The following is a 24,337-nucleotide window of genomic DNA, read 5'->3' on the forward strand; positions in this document are numbered from 1 at the left end:
AGAAGAGTCAAGTAGGTCAAGGTTGACCGGATACTTGACTGGGAAGTCCTAACTGGGATGTTAGGCAGGTGGAAGCCCTAGTGAGTGAAGCTAGGCAGATTGAAAGCCCTAGTGAGTGAAGCTAGGCAGATGGAAAGCCCTAGTGAGTGAAGCTAGGCAGATTGAAAGCCCTAGTGAGTGAAGTTAGATGAAAGTCCTGGTGAGTGAAGCCAGGCAAGGGAAAATCCAGATGGATCAAGGATGATCGGACATCTGGTGTTGGGAAGTCCAAGTAGGTCAAAGGGTTGACTGGATACTTGGCACGAGGAAATACAGATAGGTCAAAGGGATTGACCAGACATCTGATGGAAGTCCAAGTAGGTCAAAAGGAGTGACTAGATACTTGGCATGAATAGAAAAGTCCAAGTGGGTCAAAGGGATTGACCAGACACTTGGTGAGAAGTCCTAGCAGGTCAAAGAAGTGACCAGATGCTAGGCATGGTGTACCAACAGGTCAAGGTTGACCGGGTGTTGGTTTGGTAGGCTTGGGACTTGGTTTTGGGCAAAAACCAAGTACTGGATCGATCAGTGGATCGATCCAAGCCTTTCCTAGCGAACAGAGAGCCTCTGGATCGATCCGTGGATCGATCCAGATGTCCCAATCGATCAGTGGATCGATTGGGATGCGGCTGCTTCGCGCGATAAGCGCTGGATCGATCCATGGATCGATCCAGGCGTTTTTCCCAGAGCACAGAGGCGCTCTGGATCGATCCGTGGATCGATCCAAAGCCTCCCTGATCGATTGGGAACATTCGAATCGATCGGGATCCGACCGTTGGCGTCGATAAAGGTCGCAGGCGCACTATTCCTTCGACATCTCTTCTCCGATTCACTCCAGATCTCTCGCCAGCTCCTCCACAGCACTCACAAAGCTCAGATCGCCAGTTCTTGAAGGATCTTGGAAGTTCTCCAAGTCAAGAGGCGGATCAAAGCCAAGAAGAGAAGCTAGGGTTAGGGTTTATACTCATTGTAAGCTTGTAAGCTTGTATTTCTTGTATCATTTCCCTCTCTTCTTGTATTGAGTCTTGTAGGGCTTCTCCGCCCTTGGTAGTTACCATAAAGGAGAGTTTTATTTAGTGGAGGGTGTGTGTGTTGGTGTGGATCCTTAGATTAGTCACCTCTTGTGAGGTGGATACCAAGTAAACCAACCGTGTTAGCGTTGTGTGATTGTTTCTTTGTATTTCCGCTGCACATCTTTGAAGAAACAAGCAACGCCGAGCAACGAGCGAACGCGACGAGCTATTCACCCCCCCTCTAGCTACTTTTGGTCCTAACAAGTGGTATCAGAGCGAGGCCGCTCTTCACCGGAATCATCGCCGGAAGGGTCAAGCATAACAAGAAAAGCTAGAGGGTGAAGAAGTTGAAGCAAATTCATCAAAAGTCAAAGATTTCAAGAAGCTCAACTTCAAGATGCAATTCCAAGATGGACTTGGATTTGACACAAGGGTGGCTCCACCATACACTTCCACGAGCTTCGATTCTTGAAAATCAAGAATCGAAAACTTTCTTATGATGGAGATAGAGCAATGGTTTGCTCTAATGGAAGGATTCGAAGCTCCAACAAACTCCAAGGGCAAGCTTCTCAAGAAAAGCAAATGGAGCTCGGAGCAAGTCCAAATGTGCGATGCAAATGACAAAGTGACCAAGCTTTTGGTCAATTTACTGCCAAGCACCATCCTTTGCAAAATTGGAGAATTTGAAGATGCAAAGGAATTATGGAGCAAATTGGCCAAGCTTCATGAAGAGATCCCCTCCACTGTACAAGAGCAAGAAGTATCCAGAGAGAGTGACTCTTTGGAGCAAGACCAAGAGGAGGACTCCAAGGTTGAGAGATGCTCAACCTCCGAAGAAGAAGAAATCCAAGAAGCTTCATCCTCAAGGGAATGCAACGAAGGGAACAAGGAGGGAGCATACTCCTTGTTTCATATTCAAGACGATGAAGCCTCCACCTCTAGGATTGAGGGGGAGCAACTTTTGGTGACACCGGATCAAGAAGAAGGAGAAGCTTCTACATCCGGGTCAAGAGACAAAGAGGAGGAAGAAGATTCTACCTCCACAAGTCAAGAAAAATCAAATGGAGGAGAATCAAGGTCCGATCAAGAGGAAGCTTCTACCTCCGGATCTAAAGAAAATGCCACCCCTACAAGCAAAGGTATAAATATTTCAATTAATAATAAAAATCATATTATATGCTTTGAGTGTAGGGAACTTGGGCACTACACGAGCAAGTGCCCTAAATTGGCCAAGAAGAAGGGCCAAGTGGCACAAAAAGGCAAGGTGAAGCCCAAGGAGATCATCCCCAACACAAAGAAGAGCAAGGAGCATATTATATGCTTCTCTTGCAATCAAAAGGGGCATTACCGAAGTCAATGCCCCAAGGGAAAGAAGGTGGTCAAGGCTCAAGGAGGCACTAGTCAAGGGGGAGCCTCCAAGGTAAAGAAGAAGGTATCTTTTGTTGAGCCTACCCCTTTACATTATGGTAAAAAGCATGATAGTTCTAATTTTTATCATTTTAATGCGATTTACCATAAGAATAGGAAGCATGAGGGCTTTAAGGAAAAGCATGTGGCCCTACATGCCAAAACTACCCAACCTAAGGTTAGGAAGGTAGATGGACACTTGGGCAAGAACACTAAGGATAATAGATACAAGCCCAAAAACAAAAATGCTCATGGGTGTAATGAAAAATCAAAATATAAGGATTTAATGATAGAAAATCAAGTCTTGAGATCAAGACTTGATAAAATGGAAAAGACCCTAAAAAGGATGGAAAATATCCTAAAAGGGCAAAATGAGCATAACCGAGGTTTAGGGGTACAAAAGCCATCCAATGGCCATAGAGGTTTAGGATACAAACCCAAAGCTAAAAAGGATGCTCCCTCTTACCATAGAGTTCCATACAGTTATGGAACAAACCCTAGGTCTAGTGGTCAAGTCAAAAATACTAGAGAGGTCATCCCTAAGAGTGTTTTTGCAATAAAAGTGACTAAGGCTTCTAAGAAGTCTAAGAAAGTCACCAACAAGGTCACAAGGGAGGATATCCCTAGAAATGACCTAGAAAATGTGACCAAGGCTTTTAAGAAGCCCAACAAAGTCACTAGGAAGGTATCTAGGGAAGTAATCCCTAGTGAATACCTAGAGTATCCAAGGAGCACCAATAGGTGTTGGGTTCCTAGGAGCATTTTCTCTACCCCATAGATGCGTTAGAGAGTGTCAACTCCGATTAGAAGGGTAGTTAACCCAACTTTGAAGAAATTGACACTCAAGGAGCATTTTCAAGGTTTTTGTTAATCTTTGAAAATGAAATGGAATTATTATTTACTCCTTGAAAGAGTACAATGTGCCTAATGGTGGAAGAATTGATTTTAATCTTAAATGGCACATATTGGGAAATTCATAAGAACTACCAAGTTGGGATTTTGGTATGTTCTTAGGAAATTTAAGGCAATCCGGGCCTTAATTTAAAAGTGCTACTCTTGTGAAAAATGAAATATGCCAACATTTGAGGATATGCTTAATTTCGACTGGCATAAATTAATCAAGGAAATTAGAAATGCCAATTTAGGCTTTGGCATTTTCTTGAAGCACTTTAGGGCAATCTAGGTTTAAGTTGTAAGTTTAGCTAAAGGTTTTAAGGATACTTAGATAGTTAATCTAGGTATATTTTATTTATGCTAAATCTTGCCATGATTGTTTGCCCATCATATGCCATGACATCATGTCTATTTTTGCATTCATGTTCTATTATGAAAAATCCAAAAATACCATGTCATGACATTCATACATCATGTAGTTATAGGATATTTTCTTTTGAAAAATTATTTCTTTTTGATGTATGCCATAACATTATCATGCATTAAGTTTAATTCCTTGTAATTAAGGACAAAAGGCATTTAACACCCCTTATTAACAAGTGACATCCTAGGTGGGTGTCTAATATCTCCAAAATACCTAGATAGATATGCATGATCCCTAGATTTAGGGCAAAACCAAAATCTACATCTCACAAAGACTATAAGGTGACTTGTATGTGCTTTAGTGCACATTAGATACAAGTGAGATGTTAGGATGATGAACAAAGCTCAAGATGTTGATTTAATGCATTCTTTTGAGTTTTAGGTTCATCAAAACACATAGTTATGTGTTTTCCCATCATTGGGAAAGCTAATGTACAAGTCATGTGCATTATACCCAAGGAACATGATGGGATATTGGTTTTGAAAATGTTTTTAAAATGCTTTTGGAAAACCATGGTGAAGGCTATCTTTTGATAGTAATCACCATTGAATAGTTAGACACAAACTTGAAGAAAACGCTAAAGTTTTAGCAAGTTTTCAAGCTTGTGTCAATCCTTGAAAATATGATGTATTTTCATAGAAAACTATTTTTCCATGATTAAGTATGCCCTAAATAATGTCTACACGAAATTTTATGATTTTTAGATTTTTGTAGAATTTTCTAGGGGTTTCTGAAGTTGACTGAAATGGAATTTCAGCAACTATCAGAGCTCCGATCGATCCATGGATCGATTGGAGTGCCTGAATCGATCCGTGGATCGATTCAGAAGGCAAGTCCCCCGCGAGCAGAAGCTTGCTGGATCGATCAGCCGATCGATCCAGGTAGTCTGAATCGATCAGTGGATCGATTCAGAAAGGTTCAATCGATTGGAACCCAACTCCAATCGATCCAAGTTGCTGATTTTGGCTGGGAAGGTCTGATTTCAACATCTTTGAACCCCTTTGAGTCTAGGTAACCATTCCAAACCCCCCAAAATACATTTGTATACATACAAGGGTGTTTTCATGTGAAAACAAGGATGGATTGGTTAAGGAAGGCTTCATTGAAGTTTAGGTTGAGGTTTGTTTCAAATTTTGAGTATTTGAACCTCAAAACTTCTAAATTTGGGTTTCCTAAAGGTTTAGGGATTCCAAGTCATTGTTGGTGCAATGACAGAAGTTACCACCATGTCTTTAGGGGGAGGGACTCTTTAAAGACATGAAAAATTATTTTCATGAACCTTGGAAGGTGGTTAACCTTCTTTAAAGAAAATGCTCATGTATGAGCTTTTGAACTTGAAATGGGGAGTGGATATCCTCATTATTTCAATGAGGAACTCAAGTGGTTAGAAAATGCTCAGGGTTGGGTATTTGTCTACATTGAGGGAGAAGTAAGGATAAATGAAGGGTATGGGACCTTCATTATCGTGTTGATCACAACGAGTGATGTTGTGAACAACGATGAGCAACTCTTCAGGGGGAGAGTCGTCAACAAATGGATTTGTTGATGTGTACCCAAAATTGGGGCATGGGTTGATGTGTGCCCAAAGATGGGTTGATGTGTGCCAATAGGGGGAGAATGAAAGGACCTGTGAATGGGTGTAAGTTAGGCTTTCATTACCTAGAGGGAGTGTGCCCTCTTAGGAGGAGAATGAAGAGCTTAATTTATGTGTTCATTACCTAGTGGCATGAAGATTGAGGCTATAGGATTAGCCTAACTTACATGTGGTATTGTAAGTGTTATTGTGGTATTGTCAAACATCAAAAAGGGGGAGATTGTTGGTGCAATATCCCTCAGGTCAAGGTTGACCTGGTTGACCAAGCTGAGTCTTGGTTTGAGTTTAGATGTTTGACAATAAGAAATTGATTGAAGAAGAGTCAAGTAGGTCAAGGTTGACCGGATACTTGACTGGGAAGTCCTAACTGGGATGTTAGGCAAGTGGAAGCCCTAGTGAGTGAAGCTAGGCAGATTGAAAGCCCTAGTGAGTGAAGCTAGGCAGATGGAAAGCCCTAGTGAGTGAATCTAGGCAGATTGAAAGCTCTAGTGAGTGAAGCTAGGTGAAAGTCCTGGTGAGTGAAGCCAGGCAAGGGAAAATCCAGATGGATCAAGGATGATCGGACATCTGGTGTTGGGAAGTCCAAGTAGGTCAAAGGGTTGACTGGATACTTGGCACGAGGAAATACAGATAGGTCAAAGGGATTGACCAGACATCTGATGGAAGTCCAAGTAGGTCAAAAGGAGTGACCAGATACTTGGCATGAATAGAAAAGTCCAAGTGGGTCAAAGGGATTGACCAGACACTTGGTGGGAAGTCCTAGCAGGTCAAAGAAGTGACCAGATGCTAGGCATGGTGTACCAACAGGTCAAGGTTGACCGGGTGTTGGTTTGGTAGGCTTGGGACTTGGTTTTGGGCAAAAATAATTTGGATCGATCGATGGATCGATCCAAGCCTTTCCTAGCGAGCAGAGCCTCGGATCGATCCGTGGATCGATCCAGATGTCCCAATCGATCGGTGGATCGATTGGGACGCGGCTCGCGCGATAAGCGCCGGATCGATCCATGGATCGATCCAGCGTTTTCGCACAGGCGCCGGATCGATCCGTGGATCGATCTAAAGCCTCCCGATCGATTGGGAACATTCGAATCGATCGGGATCCCACCGTTGGCGTCGTAAAGAGCGCAGCGCACTATTCCTTGATCTTCTCCGATTCACTCCAGATCTCTCGCCAGCTCCTCCACCACACTCACAAAGCTCAGATCGCCAGTTCTTGAAGGATCTTGGAAGTTCTCCAAGTCAAGAGGCGGATCAAAGCCAAGAAGAGAAGCTAGGGTTAGGGTTTATACTCATTGTAAGCTTGTAAGCTTGTATTTCTTGTATCCTTTCCCTCTCTTCTTGTATTAAGTCTTGTAAGGCTTCTCCGCCCTTGGTAGTTACCATAAAGGAGAGTTTTATTTAGTGGAGGGTGTGTGTGTTGGTGTGGATCCTTGGATTAGTCACCTCTTGTGAGGTGGATACCAAGTAAACCAACCGTGTTAGCGTTGTGTGATTGTTTCTTTGTATTTCCGCTGCACATCTTTGAAGAAACAAGCCACGCCAAGCAACGAGCAAACGCGACGAGCTATTCACCCCCCCCCCCCTCTAGCTACTTTTGGTCCTAACATATCTTAGTAAATTAAAATCAAGCTTACTGCAATTATGAAATTATTATTTCAGCAAGCTACAATCATTATTTATCATTGTATTGGAAATTAGCCTAAACTTAAATAGATTGTCAAACATCAAAAAGGGAGAGATTGTTGGTGCAATCATGCCCTGGAAGTTTCAATGTGTTGACAATTATTTAAGTTTAGGTTAATACGATGGAACTAACATGCATTGTGAGTTTGCAGGAGGAGTTTCTTGCAGGTCAGAAGACCAGATGCAAGAGAAGACCAAGAAGGTCGAGGACTGGATTCTTGGCAAAAAGAGTTCTTGCGGGTCAGAAGACCAGATGCAAGGCAAGAGAAGTCCAAGAAGGTCGGGGACCGGATTCTTGGCAAGAGAAGTTCCTGCAAGTCACAAGATTATGTGTGATAGGCTCACCGTCGAGAACGATCGAAAATCGATTCGGACATGGTCAGGCGGCAATTACCTCGAATCGATCACCGATCGATTGAAGGTAAGGCAATCGATTGGCTGATCGATTGTAAAGTTCCGCGAACAGTACGCGTCCGGATCGATTAGCCGATCGATTCAGACCAATCGATCGGCCGATCGATCGGAAATATCCGCGGGAGGCTTGAATCGATCACCGATCGATTCAGGGATTGAATCGATCGGCCGATCGATCGTGAACTTCTCAAGAGAGCTTCTGAATCGATCACCGATCGATTCAATGTATTGAATCGATCGGCCGATCGATTCAAGCGATTTCATGAGCAAGCGGCTGAATCGATTCAAACGCTGCCTCCAATCGATCCAAGTCAAATAAAAGAATCTGCACCGTCGATCTTGACGCGATGGCTTCCAACGGATAGTTGTGAATCGATTGGAATATGACCTCAATCGATCCACGGCGACGGCGGCGTGAGAAACAGCTAGTTTTCTCAACGTATAAAGCACGGAAAGAAACGGGAAAACAAGACAACGAAACATATACTGTTCCATTGCTCTCCAAGCCTTTTGAAAGCTCTCAAGTGATAAAGATTCAAAGCAAAGGGTTCAAGCTCCTCTCTACTACATACTGAAATCTCACCTGCAAAGAAGAAGCTGGTTAAATCTTGTAATCCTTCTCTACTTCTTCTTTGTAGCGTTTGTGATATTTATTTTGAAGAAAAGTGAGAGGTGTATTTCTGTTAAGGTTTCTCCACCTTCGGTGTGATTCCGAGAAGGAGGGTTTTCGATAGTGAAAGAGTGTGAGTGTTGTGTATCCTTGGATTAGTCACCTCCTTGAGGAGGTGGATACCAAGTAAATACCGGTGTTAGCATTGCCTTCAGATTTCCGCTGTGCAAAACAAAATTGGTCAGCAAAAGAAGTGAGCCATTCACCCCCCCCCCCCCTCTAGCTCAACCGATCCTAACACGCATAACACCCGGGATTGCCGAAGTCTTCCCCTTATCGCCCACCCCGCTCCCCGGAGTGGTCGTCGTCGATCGCCATCACCTAATAGGCGACAGTGACACCATGAAGTCGGTCGGCGGTCATCCAGAAAGTCACCCGAGCGGTATCATCCTCAGAAGCACGAAAATAATCCTCGGGGATCTAAGGAGCAGCCGAGGCCGTCCGCACGGGAGGAAGAAAATAGAAACAACATATCCCGGGGCGAAATCAACATCATCGCTGGTGGACCGACCGAGGGTGACTCCAACAGAGCAAGGAAGGCGAATGTCAGGCAGCTCAAGATCCATGCGGTCGGGTGCAGTCAAGAACGGGCGAGCGGGCTCGAAATCAGCTTCGGGCCCAGGGACCTCGAGGGAGTCGAAGTCCCACATGACGACACCCTCATCATCAAAGCGGTAATAGCTAATTATACTATTCACCGCATTTTCATTGATACAGGCATTTCGGTCAACATCATATTCAAAAAGGCTTTCGACCAACTGCAAATTGATCAAGCTAAGCTGATGCCCATGACAACCCCGCTCTACGGGTTTACGGGAAACGAAGTTCTACCGGCCGGTCAGGTCCGACTAGCCATTTCGCTAGGAGAAGAGCCGCTCAGGAGAACGAGGACCTCCAACTTCGTCGTGGTCGACTCTCCCTCGACGTACAATGTTATCCTGGGGAGACCAGCGCTCAGCGAGTTCCGAGCGACCGTCTCCACCTTCTACCAAAAAATTAAATTCCCTGTCGAAGACCAAGTGGGAGAAGTGCAAGGAGATCAGCTGGCGGCTCGGCAATGCTACGTCGAAATGGTCCGAGCCGAAGCAAAGTCCGCACGGAAGATGCCGCGGATCGAGATAAACGCTATAACAGATAAACCACCCTCTTTGGTTTATGAAGAAAAAGAGGAGGTACAGATCCACCCTTCCCGACCGGAGGTCACTACATTCATAGCGTCTGATCTGGAGGCAAGCCAGAAGGAGAAATTAATCAGATGTCTCCATAAAAACTGTGATGTCTTCGTGTGGTCGACGCACGAGCTGCCGGGAATTTCACTAAACATCGCGCAGCATGAACTGCACGTCCGCCCGGATGCGTGGCCAGTGAAGCAGAGGAAGAGAGACTTCAGCGCCGAGCAGAACGTCATCATCCGAGCGGAAATGGAGAAACTCTTGGAGGCCGACCACATATGGGAAGTGCAGTTCCCGAGCTGGCTGGCGAACGTGGTGCTAGTCTCCAAGTCGGGCAACAAGTGGAGAGTCTGCATCGACTTCCGAGATCTAAACAAGGCATGCCCAAAGGACTTCTACCCCCTGCCCCGGATTAATCAACTGGTGGACTCCACGGGCGGGTGCGAACTGATATGTATGCTAGATGCTTATCAGGGTTATCACCAAGTACCGCTCGCCAGAGAAAACCAAGAGAAAGTCAGTTTCGTCACGGCAGATGGCACGTACTGTTATAAAGTGATGTCGTTCGGGTTGAAGAATGCAGGAGCAACATACCGACCGACCGATCGGATAAGAGTAGGGTTAACAGGCCGACCGGCCGAGCGAATCCGAGCGAAATCAATAACCCCCTGACAGGAGTCCGGTTTCCGACGCTCAAGGTGAAAAGGGTAGTCGGGCCGAGCGGGTAGTCCGCTCCGGCTCGGCCAAGGCATAAAGCAGCATGGGCGGGAATAAGCTCGTCCGAGCATGGGACTGGGAATCTTCCCGGTCGGACCAATACCTACGCTTGGTCGGGAGCAATGTGCTGGCCGAACAGCTGGACGCTCGGCGCGGAGAAAGGAGACCAGACGACAAAGGGAACAGTGGGAGCATCATCCTCAGAAACACCTGTCACTGACAACAGGTATGTTCAACGACCAGGCCATAATGCAGAAGCCTAAGACGAAATGGTCTGCCATCCCATCAAAGAGATGCTCGGACTGTAGCAGTATGGTGTCAGGCATGCTCTGCTGGCAAGCCCATACCGAGGTAAGGTGAGGTACACATGTACGCCTCGATGGGAGTGCACAAGCCTCCCCATAGCTCTATATATGAGAGCCCCCTAGACTTCACAGAGGTATGTAATCTCTGATTCTTAACGCCACTTTTTCGCTTGCCTCTTGCCTGACTTGAGCGTCGGAGGGTCGTCGCCGGGAAACTCCCCCCGGCCTGACTTCTTTGCAAGTAGCGGCGGAGATCCACATCACCAGCCGGAGACAGCGGAGAGCGCCACGTTCCCAGCGTCCATCCACTCATCACTCGGACAGGATCACTGATTTTTGAAATGTACATTTAATTGGCTGACAGTTAAACTTGAATCAAACACAAAGTCAAACGATCTCTAAAAATAAAATTTATAATTAATCATCTTACAAAATTATAATATATCCTTCATTAAAAACATAGATAGGGTGAAATGAATAAGGATTAATTAAACTTTCAAAATTTATTAATAAAACATAACTTTAAATAAATTAAACTTTTAAATTAAATTACTTAATTTAATTTTTAAAAAATCTTTTAAAAAACCATTTGGAAAATTATTTATTTTTTTAAAAAACATTTTAAAGTATTGTTAAAATTCTTTTAAAAAAAAATTATTTTAAAAATTCTTTTAAAATCATTTTAAAAATTATATAAAAATCCTTTTAAAATATTTTTTAAAAAATCATTTAAAAATTAATTTTAAAAATTTATTTAAAGATTATTTCAAAAATCATTAAAACATTCTTTTTAAAATCATTTAATTTTTTTTTGAAAATTATTTTTTAAAAACAAAATTATTAAAAATAAATAAAAATTAATAACAGAAAATTAAAACTTTAATTAAAAATTAAACCTTAATCTAACATAATTAAAAATTCAATTTAATTTAACGTTAATTAAAAAAATCATTTAAAATTTTAACTTACTTTTAAATTCAATTTAATTAAAAATTAACGTTAACTAAAAATTTAATTTAATTAAAAATATAATATTAACCCAATTTAATTAAAATGTTAAACTAAATTCAACTGAATTTAATTAAAATTTAACCTTGATTAATAATCCTACCCTAATTAAGAATTTAGGTTAATCTTAATTAAAATTTTAATTTGACTTTAATTAATAGCTCAATTTAATTTAATTTAATTTAATTTAATTAAAATTTTAATTTGATTGAAGATTTAACTTAACTTAATTACATTGATTTAAACTTTAACCAAACATTAAGTCTAATTAAACATTAACCTACTTATTAATTGGAACCTAATTAATCCTAATCTTAACTTTATGCTAACTTCAACTTAATTGATCTTAATTTAACTTAATTTAACTTTCATTAAAGTTAAACCTAATTAAATCTTAAACTAATTAAACTTAATCCCAAAATGATCTTAAACTAAATTAATTAATGATTGATTAAGTACCAAAACTTATAATTTTCAAATAATATTTTTTTTTTTCTAGAAAAGGTGTTACCAACATTAAAACCCTTAGACATTTAGGTAAAATTCCTTATAACTAACAATGGTAACCAAAAATGTATTAGATTAAGGGGAAGAGAGTATTGAACATTTTGAAAATGTTTCTAAGCTTATGTCTTTTAAAATCATGAATTCAAAAATATTTTTCAATGCAAATACTTTTTGAAAAATCCTTTGAAGATAGTTTTTTTTAAATTAATTGAAAATATTAACTTAGTTACTCTTTAATTTGGATTTACCCCTAAGATACATAGGAAGATTACCTTGTGGTTAACAATTGAAAAATCGAAAATCCTTTAAAAAAATAGTTTTTGCATTATTAGGAACTATGATAATAGGTTTGGAAAGTCTTGGAAAAAATTCTTGAATATTTGATCCACAAAAAATCCTTTAAAGACTTACTTTGAAAAATATTTTGACAATATTCTTGGAAAATATTTTTTAAAATATCACTATTGCTTTGAAAAATCCTTAAAAATATTTCTAAAAATGCTTGAAAAATACTTTGCAAATTTTTAAAAATGTTTGAAAACTTTATTTGGAAATTTGAAAATAGTTTGAAAACTTTATTTGATAATCAAACAACTACTTTAAAAATTTTTGAAACAATACTTGACAATTTTTGAAAATATTTCTAAATCTACTTTGAAAATTAAAAAAAAATCAAAAATAACTTTGAAAAAGGTGAAAAATTTCTTGAAAAATAGTTGAACTATCTTGCAAAATTTTCATGGAACATTCTTTTCAAATATCTTTGCAAATATGAAAATTTTATTTCTTGAAAACTTTGAAAAATAGCCCTGGGTGTAGATGGGTGGTCGGAGGGTGATCTAGGGCTAGCCACGGGTAGTTGCGTCTGTCACAAGATAGCCACGTCCGATAGAGGCGGCGATGCTCGATGATGGCAACGGGTTGTGACTTCGGGCAAATCAGGGATAGAGATACGAGAGAAGAAGGGGTGACTCGACCTCGGGCGTATCGGGTGGCGGCGTGAGTCAGGAGCAAAGGAGAAGAACTAGTAGACATGGGGAGGACTCAGGTGATTGATGACCGACGATCGGCTGGATTCTATCTGAGGTGTTGGGTGGTGGCACGAAGAGGAGAAGGAGAAGAGAGTCAGCGTGAGGGATATTCTAAACAACCTTTCTCTAAATCTAATCAATACATCCCCTTAAACGTGTCATACAGACTCCGTTTAAATCCCAAAAAAATTTATTTATTTTTTTAAAATTCAATAAGGTTATTTCTCCAATAACACTTACTATTTAATTTTTTTCTATCTTACATTCTCCCCTACTAATAAAAATTTAGTCTCTAAATTTACTGCTCCAACTTAGGGATCCTCATTTAAGGATAACAACTAAGCAACATACTCATATATCAATCCATCATAGTATCATGAACAAATCCCTAACCATGAGGAATTAAGATTTTTCTCATAGAACTACAAGATGATCTACTTCCAAATAGATAATGATGACTCTATGAGTGCGTTTAGTTCAAGTTATCATGTATAATCTTGGTTATGTAATTACCAGATAATCACATAACTAAGGTTATAGAGAATAAAATATAACCAAATGTTGTTTGGTTCAACTTAGATAATACAACAAAAAATTATTTGTTTGAATGTTTTAATGAATAACCTAGTTTAATATGTTACTGTATTACCCTCCGTTACAAAACCAACCATACGTATTATTATTATTATTATTATTTAAACTTTACGTTTTTTTAAAACTTTTTTTCACGTTTTTTTTTAAAAAAAAATCGTTTCTTTTTATTTTTCCCATTTTTGAAATGTTTTTATTTAATTTTTAATATTATTTCCTTTTTTATTTTTTTTTAATGTTTTTATGTGTTTTGTTTTATTTTTATTTTTTTCCTTTTTTACGTTTTTTTATTTTTCTATTTGTTTAGATTTTTTTTATTTTTTTACGTTTTCTTTTTTTTTTCATATTTTTCTCTTATCGGAGGATATTTTTGGTAAAAAAAAATTGTTAACCCCGGAATCAAGAAAAACCTCAGTTTTATGAGGTTTTCCGATTTCGGGTTGCATGTCCCTTTTGCTGACATATCGAGCATGAAACATTACTCGAGAATCATCGATTACCTAAATCAAACAGGATTTTCGTTGATAACCTTGTATGGATAACCAAAGTTATCAAAAATTACCCCCAACCAAACGCACCCTATGGGTTATGAGCTCACCTTGCTTTCGCTACTCCCACATTACTATATAGCCAACCGTTGGTAAAATCCCTTAGAAATAAATGGTCTTCACAACTATCTTCAAAACTCATAACGCCTGTTATCAGTAGATCCTCTAACGTCTCTATAGTATGTTCAAACTGTTTATCTGTCTGAGGGTGGAAAGTTATACTAAAACAAAGCTCTATACTCATGGTTTACTCTAAAATATGTCAGAACCATAATATGAATTGCATATCCCTATTTGATACAATATTCAGAGATATACCATGAGGTCTGATAATCTCTCTGTAGTATAACCCTGCTAATCGATCCAAAGAATTCGTCTTACGGATCAATAGAAAGGGAGCAAATTAGTCAACTAATCACCGATTATCCAAATCACATCACATCCTCTCCATGTCCTGGGTAATCTCATAACAAAGTCCATCATATCATACTCTCATTCCCATTCTGGTATCTGAATCTACTGAAATAACCTTGCTAGTGTATGATATTCAGCCTCCACTTGCTAACATATTAGATATCGAGTTACAAAATCCACGATGTCTTTCTTTATGTTGTTCCACCAATAGGAACGCTTTAGGATCCTATACATTCGGGTACCACCTGGATGAATCACAAATATAGATCAATGTGTTTCCTGTAGTAAGTCCTCTTAGACAGGACGTGACTCAGAAATACATAATCTCCCATGAAAATAAAGAATCTCGTTCTCACTACATGAGAATTTTGTCTGCTGTCCTGAAACTACTCCGCTACATAAAAACTAAAAATTTTGATCACTAGCTTGAGCCTTCTAAATCTGCTTAATAATAGATGACTAAGCAATTATAGACACCGGAGTCCCTCGCTCTGCCTGTCTCTGCTCTACCAATCTCAACTCAGAAACTTTGAACCAATCCTGTAATTATAATCAAATGACAAGCCAAAACTTCTCAGAATTTCCTTCTCAAAGCACATCAACTTTCCCTAGAGGGTGACTCTAAATCATGAACTGGATAATTCTTCTTATGATCTTACAACTGTCGAGAAACATATGATACTACTCATTCATGTTGCATCAAAACTGCACCTAACCCCTGATATGAAACATCTATGTAGAGTACAAATCCGTCTATACTAGAAAGTAAAACTAAGATGGGTGCAGTTATTAGTCTTTGTTTCAACCCCTGAAACTAGTCTCATAAGCATCTATCCAAGTAAGTCTCATACCCTTCTTAGACAGTCCAGTCAACAACATAACAATACTAGAGAAACCTTCAATCAATCTCCAGTAATATCCAGCTAAACCAAGGAAGCTACGAACTTCCTGCACTGTGTTCGGTGGTTGGGAACAACCTAATATAGAAGCTAGCCAAAATACATATTTACCGAACTTCTCATAAAGATATTCTCGTCAAAACATATCCAGAACTATGCGAACATATTATTCCTGATCCACCTTAGATCTGGAATATATCACAATATTGTCAATGAAGACAATAACATTTGATCTAAAACTCCAAGAATATCAGGTTCATCAAGTTCACAAAAATAGATGGAGCAATGGTAAACCCATATGGCATTATCAAGAACTCATAATATCCGTACAATAAACATACTCAACCATAAGATCACTGCAATGGGTCTATAGTTTGATCATCAACTACAAGTCATCAAATCTATAAATATCACAGATACACTACTCCCCATGTCACTATCAACAATAAACACTAAATAGTAGACTATCAAGACAAATATCCACTAATCGATAATCAGAAAATAACATATCACAACATCTGATTTTACAACATCCACTAATGCCAAATAATCCTCAACATCAATCAAACTTGATAACTTCATGAGCAATAATAGAATTGAAGGAAACCACCCATCCTTCAACATTCACTGCCAACAAATTTAAATATATCCACTATGGTTCAACATTGCATATCTATGTTGTACTAAATAAAGGGATTATACCCTATATATAAATTTGTTACAACATATATTTTAGTGAGACTAACCTGTCATATGCTCACAAATCCAACTTCCCAGTGACCTGTTCTCATCATGATGTACTATCAAAATGTAGAAATATATCATCATCCTATCAAAAGTGTATGACTACTGAAGTCCAAGAGGCATCCCTTGACCTCCTGATCGATGATCAGCAACTCTCCAAGAGGTAGAGATACAACCAATCTATGCGATATGAGTATAAAAACTCTACTAATCTTACCCAAAAATGTCCTCCGACACTGATAATAACTACTTAGCTTATATTGTCGAAATAGTATATTCCTTCGTTATTAATCTCAACGAATTTCAAAAATGGTTGGTCTGAGGGTTGCACAGTAAGTACCCTTAATTGACCGTTGAATATAGCACAATAAATGACAAACGAGTACATATCAAAAAGTATATCAAATCTCATCATTCCAAACACTTAATTATCCATAATAAAAAAAATAACAATCTAAAATTCAAAGGTCACTTAACTTTTATACACTTCCCAACTCTCGGAGCAAGAGTTAAAATAATGCTCTCATTATAGAAAAAAAGATTCAACCTTGAAAAATAGATCCAAACCAAAATTTTATCTATTGTTTTTATGGGAGATAAAAATTCTGGAGACCAACACTACACAATTAAATAATGATAAAAAATCATCCATGGACCTTCATCGATAATTTTAGTTCCATCTACTTGACCCTCAAACTTCACTATAAAAAAACCATTGTCAATATTCATAATCTCAAAATCTGCAACAATTTTCATAACCTTGTTAGCACATGATAATCAATATTCCTCCCTTTGCATTTTAACTATATTAGGGCATCAGGGTGTGTATAAACCCTCAAACACAGGTTCCTTGATGTGCATTATTGATTTAAGAGAGTTATCATCTTCCTATTTAATTCTTGTCAATTTTTTAATCAACTTTTTTTATATTAAATTTAGTGTACGTGTTATAAAATATATATATCTAGTATAAATAATTTTATTTTTTTTATTGTAGCTTATTTTGATAAAAATTAAAATAATAATACTGAAATTAAAAAAATAATAATAAATATTATTTTAATATTAGTGCGTCTTAGTCGATTTTTGGCCAAATTAAAATGCAATATCAAAACTCCACAATCTACAGTGCCGAACAGAAGCGACCCGCTAGAGTAGAGAAAAACTGATTGGTTGGTATAATTTGGTGTCTCGTTTGGAAAGCGATTTGTTTTTGGCGAGAAGACTGATGGCACCTCTTGGAGTTTAATAAATGTAGGAGAACAAACAATGTAGGCCAGCTGGAATGTCGGCATATCTAATATTCTAAAACTCAAGTAGTTTTTAGACAACATCAGTCTTCTTTTGATATTTTTGAAATTTTATATATATTTTTTACTATAACTAAAGTATGGAATATGGAGCGATCCTTTATTTAAGTTTTGCTCATAGAATTGTGTACAAATGAATTATGTTTAGCTATAAATATTAAAGAAATTTAATCTCAACCGTCACAATTTTTTTATTTTTAAAATACACCACGAGCTATCTATTGTTACATCAAAAGTTATATATCGCCAATGCAGATATCAACACGATGCTATGCATTGACATCTATGGAGGAGTAGATGGGGGGCTAGGAGCATGGACAGATGAATGATAGATGACTACGTGCTAACAGTTTGATAGATAGGGTGACAGACGGTACTACAACGGATGTGACTAGGCGGCCACCAATATTTGGTGAACTCCATTATTGCAAGGTTGATTAGTTTGTGTCGTTTGCATATTTGACGATGATCATGATATTGATACCATCTGTCTTCGTTCTCGTGAATGATTCTTTCTATTTCCCATTTGGTTGTAGTCTGAGTAAGGAATATCTATTCTTAGAGAAAGCGATCAGTGAATCAGATCTTAGGTTGGTCTTAATTGAGTTGCCTGACACTCCTTCCTTTGAAAGGAGGTTTTCGCCATTAAACTCAGCTCTTTTTTCGCGACTTTACCGATTAGATCAGTTTAGATCTTATCTTGGGATTGGTTAGTGCCCTTTAAAGCTGACCCTTTCCCTTTTTCTTCCTCCCGATCTCATTCATTGTCTTCACTCGAGCGTCGATCTTCGAATTGCGTACAAAAGGAAGTTGTTGTCGGATTTCCCGATGTTGGTGTGACAAGATCCAGACTTAGCTGTGACACTCATCTATTCAACCCGACTTGACCTCCTCGAATGTGATTCCAACAGCTCGTAGTCATAGTCAAAGCTCGGGCTGAGGCTTCTTCACCCGACCGACCTTCAAAGTCAGAGTCAGAACTATTGAATTGAACGGCTTCCACTCGGGAAAGTTGTAGTCCTTCCTTACCTTTCATGGGATGAGACTGCCCCACTCTCTTTCTTGTTGTCTGACTTTGTTGGTTGCTTTCTTCTAGTTGGAAAGAGTGCTGAAAGAGCCCTCGCCGTCTTAAGTTTCATGTGTGTGTGCACGAGTCAATTTATCTTATCGCTTCCTCTAAGAATAGATATCCCTTGCCCGGGCTACAGCCAAACGGGAAATAGAAACGCTCATTCACGAGAACAATCAAATATACATACACGGTAATTAAATAATGAATATTATTAGAAAAATAGTTTTAGAATTTAAACAGAGACCGTATGACACATTTTAAGGGGATAAATTTAGACTAAGAGAAAGTCTGTTTAGAATATCCATTTAATTAGAAGTTGATTAATTAAATTAACCTATAATTGATTAATTTAAACTTAGGTTAAAAATACTCTTAAACCTAGCTTCTCCACTCTTTATCACCGACACCTCCTCCTCTCCTCATCTCTTCCGTGAGCCTGCTCCACCCGATTTACCATTGTCAGCGCACTCCTTCCCTCTAGATCCGCCACCATCGTCTTCAAGCCGCCCTCCCCTACACAGGCCGCCTCCGGCTAGAAGCCAAGAGTCGCTGGCGCCCTTTCGCATTGTTTCGATGCAATCGTCGATGGGAGAGGAGCTATTTGGTCACTTCGTCGTAACCCCATCTCGAGCTCTAGCATCTCCTCTCCCATCGAATCTCACGTTCAGTGCCCTGCTTAGAGCTTAGCTCGTCGGCACCATTGTCGTCCAGTGCATTGGAGCACTCTTGGAGATGAGAGGAGGGACTCAATCACTCCGTCAGACTTTATTTTATCTATCTCATTAGATCTGAAGTGGAGAGTTCTATCTTCCTCATGACTATATCTGGATGTCTTCACCAAGCCGCTGTAGATGTGTAGATCAGATTAAGGTAAGATATGTTCATCATCAGATTAATACAGATTTGATTTTATTTCTGCATTAGCTTGATTAACTAGTTGATGATGAGAAGATGTGTTTGAAATTAGAATTTGAGTTGATTAAGCTGTGCTTAGTTGTAAATCATGGATTGCTTTGAATATTGTAACTATTTTAGTATTGGTTCATGTGTGGTTGATGGGGGTTTGATTTCAGATTTCTTGTGGTAGTTGCTTTATTTAGTGGATAAGTTGAATATGAATTGTCACATGGAAATTTTGATTTTTAATTTGTGGAGTGAAAGCAGGATTAACAGTAGGGTTAGTGGATTGATTTGATTTAGATGATTACGTGTTCATTAATTGAATCATTGGATTAATTAACAGACTGTTTATATTGGTATGTGATGGAGTTGATTAAGGGAGATCTGATTTCTTGTCTATAGCGGATGGATCTAATATGGACTTCATTTTCTGAATAGGATTTGTATTAGACTTAGTGTTGTTAATATGTTGTGATTTGATTAATTAGGGATTAGTTGAATTTGATGAGTTCATGATTGTTTATCAAGGATCATTGGATTAATTATTAGATGTGGAGTGTTTTGAAAGATGGATGTGTTATCCGATTGATTTAATTTGGGATTTAGTTTATCTATTTGGTCTTGAGATTTAGTTTAGTTAGATGATACATGTTAGAGTAGCTAAACTATACCTTTTAATACATGGCTCTGATTTGAAACAAGCACTCAGCATAAGAGGTATTGGATACGAGCTATGATAAAGACGTGTACTTCTTTTCTGACCTCTTTAGTTCATTGAACTTAGTGTATGATTAGTTTTGATTGATAGATTAGGTTGCTTTACCTTAAATCTGTTCATTTTTATCCTGCTTAATAGTTATGTACTTGGCCTAAGAGATAATCTAGTTATTTCATATACAATTTTGACTTTGGATATCTATACTCTATTGTGTATACATATGTAGAGTATATATTGTAGGGAATATCTTATTGACTGAGTTAACATACTGATTATGCATATGATGTTGAGTGTATATATGTTTGGTATATACTATAAGAGTTACCATGTTGATTATCCATTTGCAATTTGTGTATGCACACGTGTCTAGTGTGTGCTATTAGAGTAATCATTTTGATTATGTTTATGATGTGTGTGAACACTTGTCTGGTGTGTACTATTGGAGGAATCATGTTGATTATGTTTATGTTGGATATGAACATTTGTCTGGTGTGTACTTGTAACGACCCGCCTTCTACTGATACTAGGCTGCGAGGTCGGCCATCACATTATGCTGTGCTAAACTATAAGGTGCGGAAGACTGATCTAATTTAAAATTTCTTTATGCTAAGGCAATTTCTTTGTTCTACATGTGCTAAGGGATGAGATCTAAGGTATACATGACATATCTTTCATCCCCCATGATCAAGGAGCTACAACTAAAGGTTTCTAGTCAAAATCCAGCTTTCCAATCGATTGAGCTTATCACTCAATCGATTGGAGCTATTGGATCGATCCACTGATCGATTCAGCGTGCTACTGTGCATTGATAAATTTCTGGATCGATCGGCTGATCGATCCAGGCGGACCAATCGATCCAATGATCGATTCAGAAGCTCTCTGTTCGCGGGAGCAAATTCCCCGATCGATTCAGGAGCTTACTGTTCGCGGAACAAGCTGCCCAATCGATCAGCTGATCGATTGAGGAGCCTCCAATCGATCGGCTGATCGATTGGGGTTTCTGATTTCATATCAGAAGTCTGATTTCAGCACTGTTTCGTGCTCAAATCACATATATCAACTCTATAAGCAAAAACAAAGCTACTAGACCTATCATTACTCATGATTAGCTATCTAATATCATGACAACTAACAATCTATGCATAACTTTCACAATTCAAGACACTTAATTAACTAAAAGTGCAGAAAAGTAACATTACAAGAAATACTAAGTTCTTAAGTTGCTAGTTTCTCCAAAGATCTTTATTCTAAGTTCCTATCCACACACATCTTCATTGCATTGTCCTCCAGCCTCCGCTAATCCATCTTTCCTTTACCTTTATCTGCAGTATAAGGAAAAGAAGTATCTGTAAGATTGGGAGCTTAGTAAGAAACCATCTTCCTCGCAAAACATACATACGATGCAATTTATGCTTTTAAAACATGCTATTTGAAATATATACTGAACATGTTAGAGCATGGCATGGCATACTATCATACAAAACATATAAATCCATAGCTGATCATGGCAATATCTTCTAGTATCAACAAGATAGAACTAAACTGATACGATAGCTAACTAAACTAATGCTAAGCTGATACAAATTCTGAACTGTAATCACATAACTAAATTGTGAAGCTTTGAAAAACTATTTATCATAAATAGATAAATATACTAATCATGCTGCTGTTGGGCCCGGCAACTGTACTTGCTATGCGCGCATCCCTAACTAAACTCGGGGTTGCAAATTCCGATTCTAGTAGGGTTTACTAGGTTATCTAAACCTAGGGACGACTGTGGGAGCCCAACCCAAGGACAACTGAAGTCCAGTACAGTGCCACTGAAAAGTAAAATACTGATTTGTAGCTAATATACCTTACCTTGCTCTTACTAGGTTATCTGAACCTAGAGGCGACTGTGGGAGCCCACCCATTGGACCATCTGTCCCATATAAGCTGAAGCAAGGCTAAGTATGCTATAAATGCTCCTATTGCATTTGTCTAAGCTATTAAAAATGCCTATGTTGCATTTAACTGAGCTAAGCATTTTATCAAACATTTGGTGTGCACTAATTCACACCCTATGTGCTGAAAATCTGTATATAACTAAACTAAGGCATAAAATCATGAAAAGAGCTACTTATGCTGCAGGTGAGGGGTTTCTTACATCCTGCGCTACATTCCTTACAATCCAATCGCTAGGTTTTCCGGAGAAGGGATCTTTTCGACGATCTTCTCGCGTCTATGCGTTCTTCTCGCGGAGAGGAGCGTCCTCGTACCCTTGATGTTGCCGGAAGATACTCCTATGGCCCTAGGGATGGAACCCTAGGTTCTTCCTTGGACTTGGGCGCCGAGAGGTGAGGAAGGGAGAGGGGTCGGCGGGTGAGGGTTTGAGGGAGAGAAACTATCGATAAAAATCATCCCCCACTTAAATCTCCTATTTATATTAAGTGATTAATTTCACCCCAACTCAACCTTAAATATAATTGTTTCCCTCTTCTTCCAGCACACCTCTGCTGGGGCCACATGGTTACTAAATCATCCATAAGGCATAGAGTTCGCTAGGTCTCGGGTTCGATTCCCGCTTAAGCTGTTTTATGGTTTTATTTATTTATTTTTTTTGCTACTTCTGCTACTCCAAAATTTCCGTAAAAATATTCTAAAATTCCAGAAACATCATAGAATATTTTTAAAATTGATTTGAGAATTTTCAGGCGTTACAGTACTATTAGAGGAATCATATTGATTATGCTTATGTTGGGTGTGAAAGTGTCTGATGTGTACTATTGTAAGAATCATGTCGATTATACCTATGTTGGGTAAGCACATATGTCTTGTGTGATTATTTGATGTATTATGATAATTATGTTGGTGCAGGGAACACCAGACAATTGAACCTGAGTTTTGATAATGACGAAGGGTTCTAAATTAAATGTTATTGTTGTTCTAACAAGTTGAATTAAGTGTACAAGAAAATCTTAAGTGATCTTAGGTAAAGTAAAAATCCTAACTGTGGTTAGGCAACGAAGTCTAGACTTATTTTTTTTTTTATTAAAAATCCAGCAAGCTTAATTGGTGATACGATTGAGTTAGGGTTATACTCGAGGAGAGACCTACGAGGTCTCTATCTTAGGTAGGGTTAATAAAAATTTGATTAAACTGAAAAATCGATCGAATTTAAAATTCAAATTCGGAGTTTTATTTTTCCAAAATATCATATTTTTCAATTTATCCGGTTCAATTTCAATTTTTAATTTCCTTATTCGAGTAAATCGAATAATCAAAATACACAAAATCAAATTAAAAATTTTCCTAGGATTCGATTATGATTAAAAAAAAATTAATTTTAACTTTGATTAAATTTACCATTAATAAAAAAAATCAGTTAATTTGATTTTTGACTGAATTAATCGAAATTGTATTGGTTTGATTTATTTAATTTTTATTTAAAATTCAATTGATTTGGTTGATTAAAAAAAATCAATTTATTTAATTTTTAATTTTAACTGAATATTTATCCTTATCTTAGCTCAATTAAATAGGGGCATACAAATATTATAAACTAATTATATATTAAAAAATAATTTAATATTTTTTAATCATAGGTTAATTATTTTAAATTTTTAAAAAAAAATTATAATACAGATACACTGTGATTTATTGAATTATTTTTAAAAAATGATTATTATTTAAATACTATGTTATCTATACAATTTTATTATAAAAAAAGGCTCGTCCAATACGCCCCATCAATATGGAGCCCGGTGGAAGACTTCTTTAACCGGCGATAGAGCTCCTCAATAATCGTGAGCACAATTCGACAATCCAACAATCTAACAAAGCATTAGTGATCCAAGACCAGAAAAGGGCTCTCTGGCAAGGTCCTCCGACGCTCAAGTCAGTACACTTTCTATCGAGTGGGCGAAGAAGAATAACAGTAGAGGATATGAACGAGCGTCAGGTTTAGATGATGCAAAATTACGTACCTTGCCAATAGAGAGGATCCTCTTTATATACCACCTCTCACAACCTTCGCGATCGTGAGGTGGCCCTTTGCGTCGAAGTTTGTTAGATGATGGAAGAAGTACAGTCTAAGTGCTTTGCAATGATAGTCAATATTTTTTTTTACCTACAGATGTACTTTCTTTGTCGTTTATGCTTCACGTCATTATTGAGGTGGTTAAAGAAATATGGCGCCATGATTAGCTGGCTAATGAGAAACATAATAACCTTCAGAGAAGGTTTCAAAGGAATATTCTTTTACAAGTTATGGTAAATTGTTAA

This window comes from Zingiber officinale, chromosome 8B (assembly GCF_018446385.1).
Source record: "Zingiber officinale cultivar Zhangliang chromosome 8B, Zo_v1.1, whole genome shotgun sequence".
NCBI classification, from domain to species: Eukaryota; Viridiplantae; Streptophyta; class Magnoliopsida; order Zingiberales; family Zingiberaceae; genus Zingiber; species Zingiber officinale.